Source organism: Amblyraja radiata, chromosome 5 (genome assembly GCF_010909765.2).
Source record: "Amblyraja radiata isolate CabotCenter1 chromosome 5, sAmbRad1.1.pri, whole genome shotgun sequence".
NCBI classification, from domain to species: domain Eukaryota; kingdom Metazoa; phylum Chordata; class Chondrichthyes; order Rajiformes; family Rajidae; genus Amblyraja; species Amblyraja radiata.
In genome coordinates, this window is record NC_045960.1 from 112362790 (window position 1) to 112379765 (window position 16976).

General features: G+C 47.2%; 1 non-coding gene across 1 annotated transcript; it reads right to left on the reverse strand.

Annotated features, from left to right (window-relative positions):
• Positions 1 to 16447: 16447 nt before the first annotated feature.
• On the reverse strand, positions 16448 to 16639 carry LOC116973843. Its single transcript, XR_004412151.1, has one exon. It is a non-coding gene; the product is annotated as a U2 spliceosomal RNA (small nuclear RNA).
• Positions 16640 to 16976: the final 337 nt, after the last annotated feature.

Sequence of the window (16976 nt, forward strand, 5' to 3'; positions counted from 1 at the left end):
CGCCCTCTGAGGCAGAGAATTCCACAGACTCACAACTCTCTGTGAGAAAAAGTGTTTCCTCGTCTCCGTTTTGAATGGCTTACCCCTTATTCATAAACTGTGGCTCCTGGTTCTGGACTCCCCCAACGTCGGGAACACGTTTCCTGCCTCTAAATTTGAGGTGAGAGGGGAAAGATTTAATAGGAACTTGAGGGGCAACCTTTCCACACAGAGGGTGGTGGGTGATTGGAACAAGCTGCCAGAGGAGGTAAGTGAGGTAGAATGTAGAAACTAGGAACTGCGGATGCTGGTCTACACCAAAGATGGACACAGAGTGCTGGAGTAACTCAGCGGGTCAGGCAGCATCTGTGGAGAACATGGATAGGTGACGTTTCACAAAGTGCTGGAGTAACTCAGCGGGTCAGGCAGCATCTGTGGAGAACATGGATGGGTGACGGTTTGGGTTGGGACAGGCCCAGGTAAATAAGATAGTGTGGCGCCATCTGGTGGCTGAGCCACTTATCGTTCGAACCCTCGTCAGTGGAGCTGGGACGGTCACGTGACTGATTCTAGCGGGAGTTTTGCGAGTGAAGCTCGTCATCTGTCAACGGGTGTGTCCTACAGCAGCGACAGGGACCTTGCTCCAGCTCTCACTTAACGCGCGTGTGTTTAACAGTGGTATTTGCCAATAAAGATAGTTTATTGACAACGCGTGAATTACTACAATAGGTACAATAACAATATTTGTACCTATATAGGCCATATAGGAGCAAATATGTCCTTCTGCAGTTGTACAGAGCCCTAGTGAGACCACACCTGGAGTATTGTGTGCAGTTTTGGTCCCCTAATTTGAGGAAGGACATTCTTGCTATTGAGGGAATGCAGCGTAGGTTTACAAGGTTAATTCACGGGATGGCGGGACTGTCATTTGCTGGGAGAATGGAGCGGCTGGGCTTGTACACTCTGGAGTTTAGACGGGTGAGAGGGGATCTTATTGAAACTTATAAGATTACAAGACTAAGTGGGACCCGTTGGGTCCCAACATCACACGGGAGGGCTGGTCCCCCAATGCAATATTCCACCTCTCCACCAATTCCAATATTCGTGGAGAGGTGGATGGGGGAGTCCAGAACCAGAGGCCACAGTTTAAGAATAAGGAGTAAGCCATTTAGAACGGAGACGAGGAAACACTTTTTCTGACAAAGAGTTGTGAGTCTGTGGAATTCTCTGCCTCTGAGGGTTGTGGAGGCCTGTTCTCTGGATACTTTCAAGAGAGAGCTAGATAGGGCTCTTAAACATAGAGATATGGGATATGGGGAGAAGGATTGGGGATGATCCAGGGATATGGGGAGAAGGATTGGGGATGATCAGCTATGATCACATTGAATGGCGGTGCTGCCATGAAGGGCTGAATGACCTACTCCTGCACCTATTGTCTATTGTCTATAATATTTAAAAGATATTTGGACAGGTTCGTGGATAGGACAGGTTTAGAAGGACTTTTAGCCAAATATGGGCAGGTGGGACTAATGTAGATGGAGCATCTTGGTTGGCATGAGCAAGTTGGGCCTGTTTCCTTGCAGTTTGACTATGACATTGTTTCATTTTTATCAATATCACATCTGGTCACAAAAGTAACCACATTTTTCTAAGGATATCTTGTACTTTCCTGCCAACAAGCTGCATAAACTCACAAACCCATGTATTTATCATTACTTGAAAACATCCACTTACATATGAAAAATCAATCATCCTACCACAACTAGAGAGACAAAAATGCTGGAGAAACTCAGCGGGTGAGGCAGCATCTATGGAGTGAAGGAATAGGTGACGTTTTGGGTCGAGACCCTTCTTCAGACCCGAAACGTCTCGACCTGAAACGTCACCAATTCCTTCGCTCCATAGATGCTGCTTCACCCGCTGAGTTTCTCCAGCATTTTTGTCTACCTTCCAGCATCTGCAGTTCTTTCTTAAACAGCTAGAGAGACCAGTCATAATCAAGAACCAATCTCATTTCAGTCATTCCCTCTTCTCTCTTCCATCAGGCAAGAGGTAAAGAAGTGTGAAAACATACAACTCATACGTACAGCTTCAGGGACTGTTTCTTCCCAGCTGTTATTAGAAAGTTGTCCTGAGCTACCATCTACCTCATTGGAGATCCTCAGACTATCTTTAATTGGATTTACTGGACTTTATCTAGCACTAAATATTATTCCCTTTGTCATTAAGGGTCTCGACCCGAATCGTCACCCATTCCTTCTCTCCAGAGATGCTGCCTGTCCCGCTGAGTTGCTCCAGATTTTTGTGTCTATCACCTGCACACTACGCTTGATTGTAATCATGCATCGTCTATCTGCTGACTGGTTAGCACGCAACAAAAGCTTTTCACTGTACCTCGGTACACGGGACAATAAACTAAACTGAACCAAACCAAACTCCCCTGGCAAATGTAGTGAGCTGTGCCTCAGCCGAATGGTGCATGTGTAAAATATCATTGGGGTGGAAGAGTCCATCGCATGGAGCAGGGGTAGCTACCTTTCAAGGATTCAATAGACAATAGACAATAGGTGCAGGAGGAGGCCATTCGGCCCTTCGAGCCAGCACCGCCATTCAATGTGATCATGGCTGATCATCCCCAATCAGTACCCCGTTCCTGCCTTCTCCCCATATCCCCTGACTCCGCTATCTTTAAGAGCCCTATCTAGCTCTCTCTTGAAAGTATCCAGAGAACCGGCCTCCACCGCCCTCTGAGGCAGAGAATTCCACACACTCACAACTCTCTGTGAGGAAAAGTGTTTCCTCGTCTCCGTTCTAAATGGCTTACTCCTTATTCATAAACTGTCCGACCAGCTGCCTCGCAGCGTCTAAGACACAGCAAAAATAAATAACTATATTTTAGAGTCAGAGAATCATACAACGTGGATACAGGCACTTTGGCCCAACTTGCCCACACCAACCTACATGTCCCAGCTACCCTTGTCCCACCTGCCTGCGCTTGGCCCATATCCCTCCAAACCTGTCCTATCCATGTACCTGTCTAACTGTTTCTTAAACGTTGGGATAGACCCTGCCTCAACTAGCTCCTCCAGCAGCATCATTTGATTATGAATGAATGAATGAATAAGTTTATTGGCCAAGTATTCACATACAAGGAATTAGCCTTGGTGCTCCACCCACATGTGACACATAAAACATTAAACTGTATGTTTAAAATTAAACATTATGTTATCTTAGTACATTCTTTAAGATTAAATGTAAATTCCACTTTAAGACTATGGACAGTCCTGAGCCAGCTAGGGCACGCTCATACAGAGAGCAGTTTATGAAATTAATCCTATGTCAAAGACTAACGAGTTACAACTGGAAGCGCCATGCACAGGCACAAACACAATCTCACTTAGTCTTTCCAGGTGCAGCAGAGGTTCACCTACACCTCCTCCAACCTCATCTATTGCATCCGCTGCTCTAGCTGTCGGCTGCTCTACATCGGTGAGACCAAGCGTAGGCTTGGCAATCGCTTCGCCCAACACCTCCACACAATTCGCATTAACCAACCTGATCTCCCGGTGGCTCAGCACTTCAACTCCCCCTCCCATTCCCAATCCGACCTTTCTGTCCTGGGCCTCCTCCATGGCCAGAGTGAGTCCCACCGTAAATTGGAGGAGCAGCACCTCATATTTCGCTTGGGTAGTCTGCACCCCAGCGGTATGAACATTGACTTCTCCAATTTCAGGTAGTCCCTGCTTTCTCCCTCCTTCCCCTCCCCTTCCCAGCTCCCCCACAGCCCACTGTCTCTGCCTCTTCCTTTCTTCTTCCCCCCCCACCCCACCCGCACATCAGTCTGAAGAAGGGTCTCGACCCGAAACGTTGCCTATTTCCTTCGCTCCATAGATGCCGCCTCACCCGCTGAGTTTCTCCAGCAATTTTATCAGCCTACAAACCTGCACGTGTTTGGAGTGTGGGAGGAAACCAGAGCACCCGGGGAAATCCCACGCCGGTCATGGGGAGAACGTGCAAACTCCATACAGATAGCACCCGAGGTCAGGATGGAACCCGGGTCTCTGGTGCTGTAAGGCAGCAACTCTACCCGCTGCTCCACCGTGCCATATCTATTGGTTCCTGGAACGATGTTCGAGCTAAAGAAATGTACTTTGTTTTATTTTATGGAGCATAAACAGGAAGAGTAACATCAATGCTTTTGTGATCTTACATTTTGAAGAAAGCATTGTGGTGAAAGTCAGTGGAATAAAGTCAGATCACCATCTAGCCCACTAGGCTTAAAGTCAAGAAAAGATACAGAGTGCTGGAGTAACTCAGCGGGTCAGGCAGCATCTGTGGAGAACATGGATAGGTGACGTTTCACAGAGTGTTGGAGTAACTCAGCGGGTGCAGCAGCATCTATGGAGCTAAGGAAATAGGCAACGTTTCGGGCCGAAACCCGGAAGGGTTTCGGCCCGAAACGTTGCCTATTTCCAGAAGGGTTTCAGCCCGAAACGTTGCCTATTTCCTTAGCTCCACAGATGCTGCTGCACCATAACTCAGCGGGTCAGGCAGCACCTGTGGAGAACATGGATAGGTGACGTTTCACACAGTGCTGGAGTAACTCAGCGGGTCAGGCAGCATCTGTGGAGAACATGGATAGGTGACGTTTCACAGAGTGCTGGAGTTACTCAGCGGGTGCAGCAGCATCTGTGGAGAACATGGATAGGTGACATTTCACAGAGTGCTGAAGTAACTCAGCGGGTCAGGCAGCATCTGTGGAGAACATGGATAGGTGACGTTTCGTTTCAGGACTCTCCGTCAGACTGATGGAGTAGGGTAAAGAACCCTGGAAAGGAGAGGTGGGGAGATAGATGGATAATGTGTAGTGACAATGATAGATTCTTGATTGATTAGTACAGGTGTTAGGGGTTATGAGGAGAAGGCAGCAGAATGGGGTTAGGAGGGAGATTGATCAGTCATCTGTAGTTGGAAAGTTACTAGAGAGTATTCTGAGGGATAGGATATACAGGCATTTGGACGGGGAAGGCCTGATTAGGGACAGTCAGCACGGTTTTGAATGTGAGAGGTCGTGTCTCACAAATCTGTTTGATTTTTTTGAATCGTGATCAAAAAGGTCGATGAGGGCAGAGCTGTGGATGTTGTGTACATAGATTTCAGTAAAGCATTCAACAAGGTTCCGCATGGTAGGCTGCTCTGGAAGGTTAGATCGCATGGGATCCCAGGAGAGAAAGCTGAATGGATAGCAAATTGGCTCCATGGAAGGAAGCAGAGGGTGATGAGGGAAGGTTGCTTCTCAGACTGGAGGCCTGTGACTAGTGGTGTGCCTCAGGGTTCGGTGCTGGGCCCGTTACTGTTTGTCAGCTACATCAATGATTTGAGTCAGTGAGGTAGGGAGTTTAAAAGTCTTTTTAAGAGGCCGTGAGACTTTTAGATACTTAGATACATAGAAAATAGGTGCAGGAGTAGGCCATTCGGCCCTTCGAGCCTGCACCGCCATTCAATATAATCATGGCTGATCATCCAACTTTAAACTACCTACCACACTGACTGAACCCTCACTACCTCAGTGAACTGTCTGACAATAGACAATAGACAATAGGTGCAGGAGTAGGCCATTTGGCCCTTCAGCCAGCACCGCCATTTAATGTGATCATGGCTGATCATCCCCAGTCAGTACCCCGTTCCTGCCTTCTCCCCATATCCCCTGACTCCGCTATTTTTAAGAGCCCTATCTATAGGTATGTTGCAAAGCCTACCTGAAGCGTCGCTGAAAATCTGTCCCAGCCCGTGTGCGCGATTTTGGCGCCGTTTAGAGGGGGGCGGGTTTAAAACGCGATTTTCCCTAGGCTGTTCAAATCGCGGTTTTTCGGCCTAGTTGATTATTAACGAAAAATCGCTGGAAGATTCCCTCGCTTGAGCTATTATTAGTTTTAAGGGCTTTCCTTACTTATTATAGTAGTTTAAAAATTAACCTCTAAACCCCCGACCGCCGACAACGGGCCGGATCTCATACAGGGGAAAACGGAAGGTAGGCTGTATATTTTTACGTTAAAAAGGGCTTCTTAAGGTCCCTTTATACAAAGTTTAATGTTGCGAGTAGCTCATTTTGGGCCCATTATATCCCGCAGTATTTTTCTGGGCATTTGAGGGCACAAATCTACCGCAATGTGAACGTTCTAAACCAGCGCGTTCCACAGGATCCCACTAGAAAGCTGATTTAAATGGACTTTAATTTACAGCAATTGAACACTAAATTCCTTCCATTTGGCCTATAAATTAATGTAAATGAGATTTAAAAATCATGTTTTATTGTGAATTATTTGTGAATATTATTTGGACACTTAGGCTATTTAAAAATGTTAATCATTTATTAAGAAATAGATAGATCTAGTAATTGAAGTTTGGAATTAGCTACAATTGAGTAACTAACTAATTATATGCTTTAATTTCAGGTCATCCAAGTAAGATTATTTTATATTTGTTTCAGCATGCTTCAATCTATGATAACTGAAAATTTCATTCAGTTCCCTTAATTTTTAAGAAAGTTATGGGCTTTTGACTGTCCACGATCACAGCTTTTTTGTTATCTCCATAGAAAATCAATAGGGAACAAGATGCTAATTTCCGAGTATGAAAATGGCCATAACTTTTTAAATACTTGAGATATGAAAGTGAATTAGGTGTCAAATTAAACTTATTTTTATGCTTTATCTGATGGGATAAATTACAGACTTGATTTTTAAAATCTCAAAATTTTGTAACATTGCTACTATCTAGCTCTCTCTTGAAAGTATCCAGAGAACCGGCCTCCACCGGAATAGGCACAGAATTCCACAGACTCACCACTCTCTGTGAAACTTCCACACTCACCACTCTCTGCTGCTACTGCTGCTGCTATGGACATTATTATGCTGCTGTCTTTTAACCATGCTGCTTTTTTAATTTTTACTATTTATTCATAGGCTTATTATTATTTAGATTTTATTGTGGAAGGATTTTATGTTAGAATTTATTGATGTCTTTACTGCACTTTATTGATGTCTGACAAAGGTTCACCTGTATCTCCTCCAACCTCATCTACTGCATCCGCTGCTCTAGATGTCAGTTGCTCTACATCGGTGAGACTAAGCGGAGGTTGGGCGATCGTTTCGCCGAACACCTCCGCTCGGTCCGCAATAACCAAGCTGACCTCCCGGTGGCTCAGCACTTCAACTCCCCCTCCCATTCCCAATCCGACCTCTCTGTCCTGGGTCTCCTCCATGGCCAGAGTGAGCAACACCGGAAATTGGAGGAACAGCACCTCATATTCCGCTTGGGGAGCCTCCATCCTACTGGCATGAACATTGAATTCTCCCAATTTTGTTAGCCCTCGGACTGTCTCCTCCCATCCCCCAACCCTCGGGCTCCTCCTCCTCCTTTTTCCTTCCTTCTCCCCGCCACCCCCCATCAGTCTGAAGAAGGGTTTCGGCCCAAAACGTTGTCTATTTCCTTCGCTCCATAGATGCTGCTGCACCCGCTGAGTTTCTCCAGCTTTTTTGTGTACCCAGGCAGGAACGGGGTACTGATTGCGAATGATCAGCCATGATCACATTGAATGGTGCGAAGGGGCGAATGGCCTAATCCTGCACCTATGTCTATTGTCTATAAACGCTCAACGTATGTTAACCCACTCATTCCTGCGATCATTCTTGTAACCATCCAGTGGACCCTCTCCAGAGCCAGCACATCCTTCCTCAGATATGGGGCCAAAATTGCTCACAGTACTCCAACTGTGGTGTGACCAGTGTGTTGGATGTGGATGAGAAAGTGGGATAACATTGATCGCTGGTTGGCATACTCGATGGGCCGAAGGGCCCGTTTTCTATGCTGTATCTCTAAACTGAACTAAAGATAGCGCAAAGGGGAAGATACAGAGTGCAGAATATAGTTCTCAGCATTGTAGCGCATCAGTTCCACAGACAAAGTCCAATGTCCACAATGGGGTAGAGGTGAATCGGACAGGACCCTAGCTTATGGAAGGGCCGTTCAGAAGCCTGATAACAGAGGGGAAGAAGCTGTTCCTGAGTCTGGTGGTGCGCGCTTTCAAGCTTCTGTACCTTCTGCCGGACGGGAGCGGGGAGAAGAAGGAATGACCGGGGTGGGACAGGGACAAGTCAGTGGTGGTGTCGGCTGCTTTCCCGAGGCAGCGTGAAGTGTAGATGGAGTCAATGGTGGGGAGTGTGGTGTGTGTGGGACTGGGCTACATCTACAATGGTGGGGAGTGTGGTGTGTGTGGGACTGGGCTACATCTACAATGGTGGGGAGTGTGGTGTGTGTGGGACTGGGCTACATCTACAATGGTGGGGCGTGTGTGAGGGATCCGGGTGGTACACAGAGAAGAGAGGAGGGATGAAAGAGGGGGCTGCGTGGTTTGAAGGGGCAGGGGTTTAACGCAGAGCGGTGTTTTGTACCAGCACTGAGTCTCAGTTCTCTGCTGTAATAAATCAACTGGACATAAAGAGCAGCCGACACAATGATCTGTCGCAGATAAAAAAATCCACTGAATGGGAATTCCACGGCACAGTCCAAGGGTAGCCAAGCCAAGCACTCGCATGGATAACGTTGACTTACACTGCTCATGCCTCGTTGCGTTAACCGAACACTGCATTAAACAAACCCACCAGCTTCAGTCACGCTTGCAGCCAGGAGACTTCCCCTTCAGACAACTAGTTGTCTTTGTTTAGTTTAGTTCAAAGATACGGAAACAGGCCCTTCGGCCCACCGGGTCAATAGACAATAGACAATAGGTGCAGGAGTAGGCCATTCAGCCCTTCGAGCTAGCACCGCCATTCAATGTGATCGTGGCTGATCATCCCCAATCAGTACCCCGTTCCTGCCTTCTCCCCATATCCCCTGACTCTGCTAATTTTAAGAGCCCTATCTAGCTCTCTCTTGAAAGTACCCAGAGAACCGGCCACCACTCTCTGTGAGAAAACGTTCCTCATTTCCGTTTTAAATGGCTTACTCCTTATTCTTAAAATGTGGCCCCTGGTTCTGGACTCCCCCAACATCGGGAACATGTTTCCTGCCTCTAGCGTGTCCAAACCCTTATATGTTTCAACGTGCAAACTCCACACAGACAGCACCGGTAGTAAGGCTGGAACCCTGGTCTCTGGCGCTGTGAGGCAGCAACTCTACCGCTGCACCACCTCGGTGGGACTGGCCCTTAAATCTAAACCCATGGCAGGAGGAGGTGTCGGGACAGTACCCTAGCTTATGGGAGGACGATAACAGAGGGGAAGAAGCTGTCTTTCATGATGTCTAAAGTTGTCAAGTTGTATTAAAAATAAAATCTATCAGTAGTTCGGGCAGGAGCTCTGAAGGGTAACTTCACAATAATAGGTGCTGAGGGAGTTGATGAGATTTGGGTGTTCAGAACTAGACCATGTCAACAGATGTTGTGGCTTTTTTCAATCCACCTCGCGGGTGTTTATATGCTGGGGAACTCCCACCTTTCATCAGCCCAGCGATTCCAACGTGTACAAGTCCCAACGCTCCCAGCCAGGGCTTAACAAGAACATCTCTGACACAATTTTAACCCGCAGCTGGTGACAATATTGTAGAGACTAAGAACTGTGAGCGCTGGGCCATGCACAAAAACAACACAAAGTGTTTACTTCGGAGATACAGTGCGGAAACAGGCCCTTCGGCCCACCGGGTCCGTGCCGACCAGCGATCCCCGCACGTTAACACCCACCGGGTCCGTGCCGACCAGCGATCCCCCCACATTAACACCCACCGGGTCCGCGCCGACCAGCGATCCCCGCACATTAACACCCACCGGGTCCGCGCCGACCAGCGATCCCCGCACATTAACACCATCCTACACACACTGGGGACAATTTTTACATTTACCAAGTCAAAGATGATTCAGCCATGATCACATTGAATGGCGGTGCTGGCTCAAAGGGCCGAATGGCCAACTCCTGCACCTATTGTCTATTGTCAATTAACCAACAAACCTGTACGTCTTTGGAGTGTGGGAGGAAACAGAAGATCTTGGAGGAAAACCCACGCCGGTCACGGGAAGAACGTGCAAACTCCGTACAGACAGCGCCCGTTGTCGGGATGGAACCCGGGTCTCTGGCGCTGCATTCGCTGTAAGGCAGAAACGGGTGGGCGGCGCGACTCACATCGCAGCGGCCTCTGCAGTCCGTCTGCCTTTTTTTATTTTTTGTCTCGTTTAAATGGAGTTATAGTGGTTTTTTTTACTGGGTATATGTGGGGGGGGGGGGGGGGGGGGGGGTGGGGGAAACTTTTAAATCTTTCCCCTGCACGGAGAACCCGACCTTTTCTCTGCCGGGTCTCCGTTGTCGTTGGGGCCTAGCACCGTGGAGCGGCCTCCAGCCGGAACGACCTGGGGCTCCAGTCGCGGAGCCTGCGGACTTACCCACCATCGTGGAGCTGGCCGGGTTCGGAGCGGGAGGAGCGGTGGTGGCGTGCTGCTGCGACCCGACCCAGGAGATCCGGGGGCTCCAACCGCCAGCCCGGTGGACCGTGACACCGGGAGCCCGCGGGTCCCTGCTGGGAGACCGCTTTTTGGGGCTTCCGCAACGGCGACTTCTCCCGCCCGAGTTGCGGGTTTGAGGATGACCTGGAGCGGGGCCTTACATCGCCCGGCGCGGCTTTAAATGGCCGCGGGACTTGTTAGCGCACGCCGGGGGCTCCAACACCAAGACCTGGAGCGTGGCCTTGCATCACCCGGCGCGGCTTTATAATTGCCGCGGGACTTATTTACCATCGCCCGCCGGGGACTTTGACTTTGACATCAGGAGGAGAACGAGGAGTGCAGGGGAGAGATAAGACTTTGCCTTCCATCACAGTGAGGAGGAGATTCACTGTGATGGATGTTCGTGTAAATTGTGTTGTGTCTTGGTTCTTCTTCTTGTTCGTATGACTGCAGAAATAACATTTCGTTTGAACCCCAAGAGTTTCAAATGACAACATATATATTGTATATTGTATATTGTATAACTCTACCGCTGTGTCACAGTGAAGCCATGATGGATCACGCCAGTATGCTTACTAGTTGCACCTGTAGAAGCTGGTGTAGTAATGCCACAGGGTCATCTGAAAGAGTTGGGTGGGGAGCAGTGATGGAGGGGGGGGGAGGGGGGGGGGGGAGGGGGAGGGGGGGTGATCACTGGGAAGGATTATCAGCCAAGCTCTCTGTTCAGGTGTCTCCGGCTGTGATGTTGATCATGTATAAGAGTTGAGCTCAAATTTGTTCAATAGACAATAGACAATAGGTGCAGGAGGAGGCCATTAGGCCCTTCGAGCCAGCACCGCTATTCAATGTGATCATGGCTGATCATCCCCAATCAGTACCCCATTCCTGCCTTCTCCCCATATCCTCTGACTCCGCTATCTTTAAGAGCCCTATCTAGCTCTCTCTTCAAAGTATCCAGAGAACCGGCCTACACCGCCCCCTGAGGCAGAGAATTCCACAGACTCACCACTCTCTGTGAGAAAAAGTGTTTCCTCGTCTCCGTTCTATATGGCTTACTTCTTATTCTTAAACTGTGTGGTCCCTGGTTCTGGACTCCCCCAACATCGGGAACATGTTTCCTGTCTCTAGCGTGTCCAAGCCCTTAACAATCTTGTTAATAGTTCATTGGTAATTTATTAAAAGTGGGAGATACTAGTGGGAGAGTCTCGGACCAGAGGTTGCAGCCTCAGAATTAAAGGATGTTCCTTTAGGAAGGAGATGAGGAGGAATTTCTTTAGTCAGAGGGTGGTGAATCTGTGGAATTCATAGCCACAGAGGGCTGTGGAGGCCAAGTCAATGGATATTTTTAAGGCAGAGATAGATAGATTAGTGCGGGTGTCAGGGGTTATGGGGAGAAGGCAGGAGAATGGGGTTGAGAGGGAGCGTTAGATCATCCATGATTGAATGGCAGAGTGGACAATGGGCCGAATGGCCTAATTCTGCTCCTATCACATGAACATGAACTTTATTGTCTCCTGTAACTAGATACATGAAATTCTTTATCTTGTATAAAGTTCAGTAAAAAGCTTACCATACACCGGCACAATCAGTGGAAACATGTTCCCGATGTTGGGGGAGACCAGAACCAGGGGCCACAGTTTAAGAATAAGGGGTAAGCCATTTAGAACGGAGATGAGGAAACACTTTTCCACACAGAGAGTGGTGAGTCTGTGGAATTCTCTGCCTCAGAGGGCGGTGGAGGCCGGTTCTCTGGATACTTTCAAGAGAGAACTAGATAGGGTTCTTAACCCCTCATCTCATCTCTGGGCTCATCTCTGACCCCTCTCACCCTGGACACAAACTCTTTGAATCACTTCCCTCTGGAAGGCGACTCCGGACTGTCAAAGCTGCCACAGCCAGACATAAAAACAGCTTTTATCCACGAGTAGTTGCCAAAAATCTGTAGCCTCCCTTTGATCTGGTATTTTGTTGGTTCACATGTTTGATCAATGGTGTTTTATCATTAATGTTTTATTATTATTAATGTTTAGTGTTTTCTGAGTCATTCGTAACTGTCACTGTATGTCATGTTGTTACTTGTGGGCGGAGCACCAAGGCAAATTCCTTGTATGTGAATACTTGGCCAATAAACTTACTTACTTACTTAAAAATAGCGGAGTCAGGGGATATGGGGAGAAGGCAGGAATGGGGTACTGATTGTGGAGGATCAGCCATGATCACATGAATGGCGGTGCTGGCTTGAAGGGCCGAATGGCCTACTCCTCCACCTATTGCCTATTGTCTGCCATGCTCTGTCGCTGACTGTACGGAGTTTGTACGTTCTCCCCGTGACCGCGTGGGTTTTCTCCGAGATCTCTGGTTTCCTCTCGAGCTCTTTCTAAACAAGAAGTGGCCCGTCGAGGTTTGGCTTTCTTTGGCGTCTCCCGCCACGAGCTTCCCTCTTTGATTGTGGTCACTCTAAAAATAGACACGAGGAAGCAGAGAGACTGGGGCGGGAGTGTGTGTGTGTGTGTGTGTGTGTGTGTGTGTGTGTGTGTGTGTGTGTGTGTGTGTGTGTGTGTGCGTGTGTGTGCGTGTGTGCATGTGTGTGTGCGCGTGTGCGTGTGCGTGTGTGTTCTGCGATCTGCGATCTGCATCGAGAGCAGTGAGGTCTGCTGGGCCAGGACCTCTCGAGGTTTACAAGCAGAATTTACATCGAATGCAAAAGAGTATTGAAGGAAAATATATGGGAAATGTACAAATGTTCTGCTGAATGAAATGAAGCCAAATCTAAATGGCTTTAATAGTATTGTCATTTATATGCCATGGACGTACATGTAAATAAACCCCAAAGTTGAAGGGTGAGATGTGACGTTTGTATTTGTCATCAATATTAGTACTGAAAATTTGTTTAAGAAGGAACTGCAGATGCTGGAAAATTGAAAGAAGAAGGTTGAAGCTACTGGAATTAGGGCTCAACACCCCCCTGTGTGTCTGGGCCCTGGACTTTCTCACCGCCAGGCCCCAGGTAGTCAAGATGGAAGGGAATACATCGAAGTCCCTCACCCTGAGCACAGGATCGCCCCAGGGTTGCGTCCTCAGCCCCCTATTGTACTCCCTGTACACACATGACTGTGTGGCTAGGTTCAGCTCCAACTCCATCATCAAGTTTGCTGATGACACTGTGGTGGTGGGCCTGATCTCAGACAATGATGAGAAGGCCTACCGGGAGGAGGTGGCTGATCTAGCACTCTGGTGCCAGGACAACAGCCTCCTCTTGAACATCAAAAAAACTAAGGAGCTGATCGTGGACTTTAGGAGGGCACATCATCCGAGGACGTACACACCATTGAGGATAAATGGGGATACTGTGGATAGGGTGAGCTGTTTTAAATACCTGGGAGTCCATATCTCTGAGGATATGACATGGACAACACACGTTGCAGCACTGGTGAATAAGGCAAGGCAGCGCCTTTACCACCTCAGGCAATTGAGGAAATTCAGAGTGTCTCCGAGGATCCTCCAGTGCTTCTACTCAGTGGCTGTGGAAAGCATCTTGTCCGGAAATATCACCATTTGGTTTGGGAACTGCTCTGCCCAGGACAAGAAGGCTCTGCAGAGAGTAGTGCGTTCGGCCGAACGCACTATGGGAACTTCACTCGCCCCCCTGCAGTAACTATACATCAGGAGGTGCAACTCCAGAGCCAATAAAATAGTAAGATTAAACGAGAACTTACCAGTTTGAAGTTTGATCTGTATTTTATGAGGAGTTACGATGAGGGATTACGTGAAGAACCCGCTCAGTGCGCAGGCGCGGCATACTTCAAAGCAGCGGTGTGGAATCACAGATAGACACAGTTATTTGAAGTAAACATAGTAAAGATAAGGAGACATCAATTTATTAGTTTGATCCATATAATGAGGGTGGGAGCGGAGGGCACGTAATCCCTCATCGTAACTCCTCATAAAATACAGATCAAACTTCAAACTGGTAAGTTCTAGTTTAATCTTACTATTTTACTTCGGAGTCACGTGAGTGACTACGTGAAGACTTCAAAGCTCTGTGATTTCAAACCGTGTAACAGTTCATACTTCACTCGCTGCCGAAGTCATTCGAGGGAGGAAGTATGTTATCGTAATCAACCATGAATCTGTTTGTAAAAACAATAATGGTGTTGTTAACAACAGCAAGACCAATTGCTCCCCCGGGCTTAAATTATATATTTTTTGAAGATTCTTTTTCTGCAAACGATACAGGTTCTGTCAGTGGTTTGTTATAAAAGTTTGGAACGTATACTCCCTAGACCACCCTGCAGTAGCCAGGATGTGGTCCATAGGCTCGTCCATCCTCTTAGTTACTGACGTGGAAGCTGTCCTGGTGGAATAAGATTTTATACACGTTAGTATTTACTCCAGCAACTCCCAGTACCTGCTTGAGCCACTAGAGATAGTTTAGCTCATCACCCGACCATGAGGTTTCCTGTGGCTGACCCATAAGGCTTTTTCCTCTCCCTCGGTATTCCTTATTGTGTCGATCTCTAAGTGGGTCATGACACATAAAACGTGGTTCAGGTGGGTATGCCCGGAATTTCATGACTGGACCTGATGTTCCTGGTCTGTTCTGTTTGGCCAACCCTTGAATGGGCATGTGACACTATCTGGTGTTATAACCATGTTGTCCCATCGCAGTAGATGGGAGAGCTGGCTCTTTGTGTTGATGTAAGGCCACCAGCATGTCCATCTTCAGGGTAGGCTGTTCCAGGGTGAGTGACCTGGCTGGTGATCATCCCCTAAGGTATGTCAGGATTTCACTGACATCCCAATTTGGGTGTACCTATTTCTGGGGAATGGATTGATATACCTCTCCTGTATCTGATCACCAGTGAGCGGTACCCAAGTTGAGTAGGCTAACAGAACATGTCCTTCATTGTGGTGAAGACCTGCCAGGAGCTCCAGTACAGTTTTTTGTTATAGTTGAATGTGTAATTCCTGTTTTGGAAAACAGTGTACCATTTCTTGATGCTCCTCAGGTATGTTCCCTAGGATATGCGACGGAATGCTGTCATCAGGTTGATAGTGCTGCTGATCCAAGCACAGCAATGGTCTTCCCAGTTCTGCAATTCTTTTAATGACCATGTCGAGGATCACTGGGAACCATGCTTGTGGATTTGGTCCACTGTAATTTGCGTAGTACCCGACTGATGAAGCCGTAGTACCTATTGAAGAGGTAGAAGGAAAGGAAAACATAGAGATTAGGTTCCCCCCACCCCTCAATACGCGGGAATGTCTCCATTGCCGCTGCCTTGAGATTGGTTTCATGTGACGTAAGTTAGTACGTGGTGATTTAATTGGATATAAGGAATCGATATCTGGTGTCCATATTGCTTAGTGATTTCAGCAAATATTTTTGGTTTAAATGTATGTTTACAGTATTTAGCTCACCTGATAGGTGAGTTACTGATGGTCAAACATGTTTGACGACATACGGTTTCCAATTGTTAATAAATTGTCACCTAATATCGATGTTCTCCGCCCAAGTGGTTTGGTATATGCCACCACTGATGTTGTTATCTTATAAACGAACATGCAAATTTGGTGGATTACTGAGCAAATGCTTCACTAGAATTAAGTAAGTTAATATATAACATGTTTAAGTCAATTCATATTGGCATTAAGTATTACAAGCTCAGTAACACATCAGGACACATAAGATGTTACTCAAAACAGGTGGAAGTGTACAACCATAATCCTTCCTGCCGATAAATTCCATGATAACACTACAGATTAATCCATTTGCCCCCATATTGGTATGGAGATAGTTTTGAACACTAGTATCTCAGCTCATAGGAAAGGTACAAAGTTCAGTAGCTGGTAATGCTGCTATATCCCAATTACTTTGCCACGTAGTTGATTGGTCGTTAATGCACCATGACTGATAGTCTTAATGAATACCAGATAACAACGTTGTGGATGGTCAACGTAAATATCTGGATATATATTTTGTGCACCGTTCCCAGAGGCACTGCAATACAGGGTCGATGCGTGGAGTGGACGGAGCAAGCCCCTATTCCATCTCCCTGTTCCAAAATTCAATTTAATATATGGTCCCTAGATAAGGGACGTATCAGATTATTAAACTGATAAGAACAGATACTACACTTGATCTTAGCCAAAAGGCCGAGAAGCGATGCAGCTAAAGCTGTATCCAAGGATAGTTTGTCGTTAATATATAGACATGCCATGACGGAATGTTTCTAAGTGTCAGGGTTAGTTGATTCTGGATAACTTTGACTTAAATGCCGCAACGCTCATCATGGTTACTCCATCCAGGTAATTGCGGTATATCCGAAACTTATATGAGAAGGTACTGAATAGTGTGCATCTTCAAGGTCGATGTCTACCATAAAGTATTCTTGGATCCATGGTAGTAGTTACAAATCCCATGAATGGGTATACCTGGTGAAATACTCAAGTGGTTTATCAACGATGGTGCGACATTCACCATCGTGGGAGGGTAGACCACTTG